At 53.8% G+C, this 7,332-nt stretch overlaps 2 non-coding genes across 2 annotated transcripts; both read right to left on the reverse strand.

Annotated features, from left to right (window-relative positions):
• Window positions 1–1,260: 1,260 nt before the first annotated feature.
• LOC127484769 (U4 spliceosomal RNA) lies at window positions 1,261–1,401 on the reverse strand. The gene has a single exon (XR_007911980.1). It is a non-coding gene; the product is annotated as a U4 spliceosomal RNA (small nuclear RNA).
• Window positions 1,402–1,956: 555 nt separating this feature from the next.
• On the reverse strand, window positions 1,957–2,097 carry LOC127484768 (U4 spliceosomal RNA). Its single transcript, XR_007911979.2, has one exon. It is a non-coding gene; the product is annotated as a U4 spliceosomal RNA (small nuclear RNA).
• Between the last annotated feature and the right edge of the window lie 5,235 nt (window positions 2,098–7,332).

Consider the following 7,332-nt stretch of genomic DNA (forward strand, 5'->3'; position numbering starts at 1 on the left):
GGGCTGCCAGGCCCTGAATCCTTCCCGGGCCTAGAATACCTGTGCTGGGTTCCAGAGAAGCAACACTGATTTATCTTAGCCCTACAGGAAGCAGTTTAGAGGAGTTGTTGTAAAGTAAAGGGATTCACTATGAAATGGCTCCTATGTCAGAGGTTGTTCATTTCAGATTACTGCTTACAGGGACAGCGCTGTGGCGCAGCAGGTAAAGCCACTGCCTGCAGTGCCGGCATCCCATATGGCGCCAGTTTGAGACCGGCTGCTCCACTTCTGATCCAGCTCCCTGCTAATGTGCCTGGAAAAGCAGCAGAAGATGGCCCAGTTCCTTCTGGCAACCCATATGGGAGACCTGGAAGAAGCTCCAGCTGTTGCAGCCATTTGGAGAGTTAACCAGTGGATAGAAGACCTCTCTCTGTCTCCCTAATTTTGCTTTGCAATTACATTAATAAATAAATCTTCACATACACACACACGCACACACAATCAGATGAAGCCAGAATGTGGGACAGGCTACATTTCTTGGACTGTTCAAAATATCAGTGTTGTGAAGGGAAGAAAAAAAAAAAAGCAAAGGAACTGATCTAGATTTTTAGTTATTTGAAAGACAAAGATCTTTCATCCAACCTGTTCACTCCCTGAATGGAGACAATGGCCAGCGCTGGTCCAAACTGGGGCCTGGAACCAGGAATTCCATCTGTTTGCTTGGTAGTCGTCTATCTCGACTGTGAACTCTGAAGCAAGGGCTGGGTCTAATTTACCCCTGGAGCTATCCTGCCCAGTGTGGCTCACAATGTGGGTACCGCTGCGACCACCTTAGTCACTGGTGACCACCACATCCTTTTGCCTCAGGTCAAAGGAGTGGCCGGAGGGTGGAGGACAAGAGCAGTAGCAGCTAGAACTGCCATGGCCAGGGGTACAACTCCTGAAGCCCTCTGAGCCGCCTAATGGGACAGGACTGCAGGAGGCTGGTGTAGTAGAAACTCTAACACCTGAGGTAAGCCCACTTGGTTCCAGCTCCAGCTCCGCCAGTCCTCTCCTGTGCCCGTGTGCAGCCAGCCCTTTCGAAAACAAATGAGGAGATCGAGCAGTCCACGAACCAAAAGTGTCAGCCCGAGTTCTACCAACTTCAACAGCAAATCATATTACAACCACATACACAGAACACCACCGACACACTGCTTTCAAATAACTGAAAACCCTAAACAAGCTCCCAAAAGCTAAACCGAAATTTTCAATTCTGGCTTTTCACCGAATAAAGCTCAGTCTCCGTAGAGACTGTCAAAAATTGCCAATGCCGACTATATTTCAAGTCGTCACGGCGGGGTATTGGGAAAAGTTTTCAATTAGCAATAATCGCGCCTCGGATAAACCTCATTGGCTACGATACTGCCACTGCGCAAAGCTGAAGAGGCGGACCGCCCACCCCGCCGTCCCAGGGACGCCAACAGCCTTCACAGTGACGGTGAGTAACTTCCCTCGCGCCCGCGGACGTGGGACGCCGCCACTCGAGCAGCTCTGTTTCAGTTCCAAAGCCCCGAGTCGTTTCTTATTATTGGCCCACCAGCTGGGTCGGGACTCTGATTTTTGTAACCGCCACAACACTCGCGTGGGATGCCGGGGAATCTTATGCAAATAACAATGACGTCACACAGGAGGCAGGGCTGAGGAGCGAACTCTTAGGGGACGGTAAAAAGGTAAGCACCGTACTGGTTCAATCCGAAACCGCGGAACGGGGAGGGCGAGATGGAGGAGAAAGCCGGTGTGTGAGCACAACTGACCCTAACAAGGTAACATAATAGACTGAACCACTAAGTACATCGCTGGTGTGAACCATCAACTACAAGCATTGTCCCCCCACAGAACAGAACCCAGAAATATCATATCTGATGAACTTCACTAAACCACATTAATAGCTAAATCCACGGGAAAATCTGTTTTTAAACAACACAAAATATTCAGTCTCCGTAGAGACTGTCAAAAATTGCCAATGCCGACTGTATTTCAAGTCGTCACGGCGGGGTATTGGGAAAAGTTTTCAATTAGCAATAATCGCGCCTCGGATAAACCTCATTGGCTACGATACTGCCACTGCGCAAAGCTGGCGACTACCCTGCCCCGCCACCGTCCCCAAGCATCCGCGTTCCCGTTACAGAAAGGCGACTTTGCGGTTCACGGAAAAACCCCAATTATTGTTCCTTTGGCATTAACATAGCACACGAAAACGCTCTGGGAACATAAAGGCGGTTTTTGGATATTCGGCTGTGGTTTCACGCAACCAAATTTTGGTGTGGAGGAAGCAAAGTATTATGGGAGAGAATATGCTAATAAGCAACTTTGAGGCGGCGGGGGCGCTGGCCGGTCGCCGCGGGCTCGGCTCCGCTTTTCCGGGGTCACGATCCTCATCCCTGAGGTTTCCCCGTTTCTGGAGGGGCGTTTTTATTCCACGTACGGTGAAAGGTGTGGGAGGCGTCTGTCACGTGTCACTCACCTGTTCTCGGCGGCTGCTCGGGGGCACTGGACGCACGCACGTCTCCGTGTGGGCAGCGCCGCGTCCGTCTCCCGAGCCTGCCTTTTCCGGCCCTGCCGCGTGTCCCCGCCTCAGGCGCCCCTACGCCGTGTGCCCCCCGCCTCGGGCGCCGTGTACCCCCCGCCTCAGACGCCCCTACGCCGTGTGCCCCCCGCCTCGGGCGCCCCTACGCCGTGTGCACCCCGCCTCGGGCGCCCCTACGCCGTTTGCCTCCCGCCTCAGACGCCCCTACGCCGTGTGCCCCCCGCCTCACGCGCCGCGAGCCCCCGCCTCAGGGCCGCTACGCCATGTGCCCCCCGCCTCAGGGCCGCTACGCCGTGTGCCCCCGCCTCGGGCGCCCCTACGCCGTGTGCCCCCGCCTCAGACGCCCCTACGCCGTGTGCCCCCCGCCTCACGCGCCGCGAACCCCCGCCTCAGGGCCGCTACGCCATGTGCCCCCCGCCTCAGGGCCGCTACGCCGTGTGCCCCCGCCTCAGATGCCCCTACGCCGTGTGCCCCCGCCTCGGGCGCCCCTACGCCGTGTGCCCCCGCCTCAGACGCCCCTACGCCGCGTGCCCCCCGCCTCAGGCGCCTCTACGCCGCGTGCCCCCCGCCTCAGGCGCCGCTACGCCGTGTGCCCCCCGCCTCGGGCGCCGTGTACCCCCCGCCTCAGGCGCCCCTACGCCGTGTGCCCCCGCCTCAGACGCCCCTACGCCGTGTGCCCCCCGCCTCAGACGCCCCTACGCCGTGTGCCCCCGCCTCAGACGCCCCTACGCCGTGTGCCCCCCGCCTCAGGCGCCCCTACGCCGTGTGCCCCCGCCTCAGACGCCCCTACGCCGTGTGCCCCCGCCTCAGGCGCCCCTACGCCGTGTACCCCCGCCTCAGGGCCCCTACGCCGGGTGCCCCCGCCTCAGGCGCCGCGAGCGCAGGCTTGGAGGCCCCCGGCCCTGCCTTCTCCTTGAGCCGCGTTCTCGTGGGTGGGAGTTTGTTTATCTGCGCGTTCTGTGGACACTCGCGTGGCTCCCACCTTCCGGCTCTTGCGGATCAACGATCTTGGCTGTGCGAGCAGCAGTGTGAGTTTCTGGTCGTTTGAAGATGTGCTTATTTACTTGAAGGGCAGAGTTAGAGAGGGGGTGCATTTCGGTTCTTAATTCCTTTGTGCGTGCACCTAACCGGAATAGCTGGGTCAAGTAGCGATTCTCTGTCTAATCCAAAAAGGCTTCCGTTTTCGTCTCAGGGGAGGCTGAAAGTCTGTTTCCAAAGAACCGTCCACGGCATAGGAAATCTGAAGTGACCCTCACCGCTGCTGCCTGTTCACCTGGGCCAAGTGGGAAGACGGCCAGAACCCTGCGTTTGGGCTTGTTTCCTTCCTGAACCATGTGTTCCAAATTACTTTTTTTTTAATTTTATTTTATTTTATTTATTTGAGAGAGAGAGTTACAGACAGTGAGAGGGAGAGACAGAGAGAGAGGTCTTCCTTCCGTTGGTTCACTCCCCATAAATGACTGTCACGGCCGCTGCTGCGCCGATCCGAAGCCAGAGCCAGGAGCTTCTTCCAGTCTCCCACACGGGTGCAGGGGCCCAAGGACTTGGGCTGTCTTCTGCTGCTTTCCCAGGCCGTAGCAGGGAGCTGGATCAGAAGAGGAGCAGCCGGGACTAGAACCGGCGCCCATATGGGATGCCGACGCCACAGGCGGAGAATTAACCTACTGCGCCACCGTGCTGGCCCCCCAAATTATTTTGATTTTGATTTTTGCTAGTCATTAAGAGATCTTCAACTCCAAGAAAGTGGTGTTTTCCTCACTGCTTTATTGTGTAAAAAAAAAAAAAAAATTCCAAACACAAGAATTTGAAAGACCTGCTCAGTGAGGGTTCATGTACTCCTCATCTAGGTATGAAACTGCTATTCCTGAATGCCTGTTTGATGCTGGTGTGTATTCATTTATGCCACAGCACTAACTGCCAGGATAGGAAAAACCAGCAGAAGAAAGAGCAGCGATCTGGTTAGTTTAGATTATTTTACTGAGACCCAGAAGAAGCTCCTGGCTTTGGCCTGGCCCAGCCTCAGCCATTGTGGCCATCATTGCTGCCATCTGGGGAGTGAACCGGCAGATGGAAGATCTTTTTTTTTTTTTTTTTTTTTTTGACAGGCAGAGTGGACAGTGAGAGAGAGAGACAGAGAGAAAGGTCTTCCTTTGCCGTTGGTTCACCCTCCAATGGCCGCCGCGGCCGGCGCACCGCGCTGATCCAATGGCAGGAGCCAGGTGCTTCTCCTGGTCTCCCATGGGGTACAGGGCCCAAGCACTTGGGCCATCCTCCACTGCACTCCCTGGCCACAGCAGAGAGCTGGCCTGGAAGAGGGGCAACTGGGACAGAATCCGGCGCCCTGACCAGGACTAGAACCCCGTGTGGTGGCGCCGCTAGGTGGAGGATTAGCCTAGTGAGCTGCGGCGCTGGCCGGAAGTTCTCTTTCTCTTTTGCTGTATCTCTGCCTTTCAAATAAATACAATAAATAAATCTTAAAAAAAAAAAGTACTAAAGACTAGTCTCTCAAGGGTATCAGAGGAACAGCCCAGCCCTTGAGACTGTCTTCAGTGCATGGTTTATTAAACTCTGCCAGTAGCTATCACAGGAAACTGTTTCACCCACTGTTTTGGACGACTCGTCTCCATGCATGACTTTTCAGCACTATAAGAAAACAGACCCAGGGAACTTCTTCCCAGAATGTGAGATTCCGTGGGGCCTAAAAGGACATTAATCCTGTATTCCCAGCCAGTGTCTGTTAATGATGCTCATTCCACTTGGGGAATTTGAAAAATAAAAGACAGTTTTGGGCCGGCACCGCGGCTCGCTAGGCTAATCCTCCACCTGCGGCGCCGGCACCCCGGGTTCTAGTCCCAGTTGGGGCACCGGATTCTGTCTCGGTTGCTTCTCTTCCAGTCCAGCCCTCTGCTGTGGCCCGGGAAGGCAGTGGAGGATGGCCCAAGTGCTTGGGCCCTGCACCCCATGGGAGACCAGGAGGAAGCACCTGGCTCCTGGCTTCGGATCAGCTGTGCCAGCCGTAGTGGCCATTTGGGGGGTGAACCAACTGAAGAAAGACCTTTCTCTCTGTCTCTCTCTCTCACTGTCTAACTCTGCCTATTAAAAAATAAAAAGACAGTTTTGAAATTTTTCATAATGAAATTGGGGTGGGGCCTGGGTTGTCAGAGAGCAAGTTAAACTCCCTCCTGAAACACCAGCATCCTATATGAGAGCCGGTTTGAGTCCCAGCTGCTCCATTCCCCATCCAGCTCCCTACTAATGTTCCTGGGAACGCAGAGGAAAATGGCCTGGGCCCCTATCACCACCTGGGAGACCTGCATGGAGCTCCTGGCTCCTGACTTGGGCCTGGTCCAGCCCCAGCGTTGTCGCCATTTGGAGAGTGAAGCAGCAGACGGAAGATCTCTAACTCCCCCTTCCTCTACCTTTCAAGTAAATAAATGAAAAAAAAATTAATTAAATGGTTTGGGGAGGAGATGTTCTTGTTTTTTTTTTTTTTTCTAAATATTTATTTGAATTACAGAGAGAGCAAGAAGGAGAGAGAGAGGGAGAGAGGGAGAGGGAGAGAGGGAAGAGAGGGGGAGATGGAGAGGGGGAGAGGGAGAGAGAGAGGGAGAGAGAGATCTTTCATTAGCTGGTTCACTCCCCGACTAGCCGCAACAGCTGGAGCTGCACCTATCGGAAGCCAGGAGCTTCTTCTGGGTCTCCCACATGCATGCAGGGGCCCAAGGACTTGGGCCATCTTCCACTGCTTTCCCAGGCCACAGCAGAGAGCTGGATCAGAGGTGGAGCAGCTGGGACTCAAACTGGCATTCATATGGGATGCTGGCACTGCAGGCTGGTGGCTTTACCTGCTACGCCACAGCGCCGGCCCCTCTCATGGGTTTTTATCGAATACTGATGAGAACTGAAAATGCCATCAGTTTTTTGACTACCATTTTGTCCTTTCAGCCAATGTGGTCAGGGTAACTAGAGCAGAAATGTGTATCAGCCTATGCTATGGATCCTGACTTGTCCCAACTGCTGCTTGGAGCTACTGTTCCGGAACAGTACTGAGTCATTTACCAATATTCACCTCCCTACATAAACAAGAGGACTAGCAAACAACCTATGATTCCATACTCCTCCTCTGGGCTTCAGTTTGCTGTGAAATGGTAGGTGGAGCCCAATCGCCACTGGATTACCCTCTAAAACACTAACAGGGACAGGAGTTTGGTGCAGTGGTTAAGCCACCACTTAGGACGTCTGCATCCCATTTCAGAGTGCCTGGGGTAGAGTCCCAGCTGCACTTTGGGCCCCAGCTCTGTTTCTGATTCCAGCTTCCTGCCAACGTGCTCTCTGGGAGGCAGCAGGTGATGCCACAAGGACTTGGGTCCCTGCCACCTGCATGGGAGACTTGGATGGAGTTCCTGGCTCCTGCCTTTTGCCTGGTCCAGCCCTGGCTATTGTGGCCATTTGGGGAGTAGAAAATCTCTGTCTTACTGTCTCTCTGCCTTTCAAATAAACAAGTATTAAAAGTTTAAAATTTTTAATATATATATTTTGATTTTTTAAAAATGTTTTTATTTTATTTATTTGAGAAGTAGAGTTACAGACAGAAGGAGAGACAGAGAGAAAGGTCTGACTTGGGCCCCTGCAACCCGCAAGGGAGACCCTGAAGAAGCTCCTGGCTTTGGGCCAGCCCAGCTCTGGCTGTTTTGGCTATTTGGAGAGTGAACTAGCAGATGGAAGATCTCTCTCTATTTCTGTAATTCTGCCTTTCAAATAAATAAATCTTGAAAATGCAATTA

Source organism: Oryctolagus cuniculus, chromosome 21, assembly GCF_964237555.1.
Source record: "Oryctolagus cuniculus chromosome 21, mOryCun1.1, whole genome shotgun sequence".
Taxonomy (NCBI): domain Eukaryota; kingdom Metazoa; phylum Chordata; class Mammalia; order Lagomorpha; family Leporidae; genus Oryctolagus; species Oryctolagus cuniculus.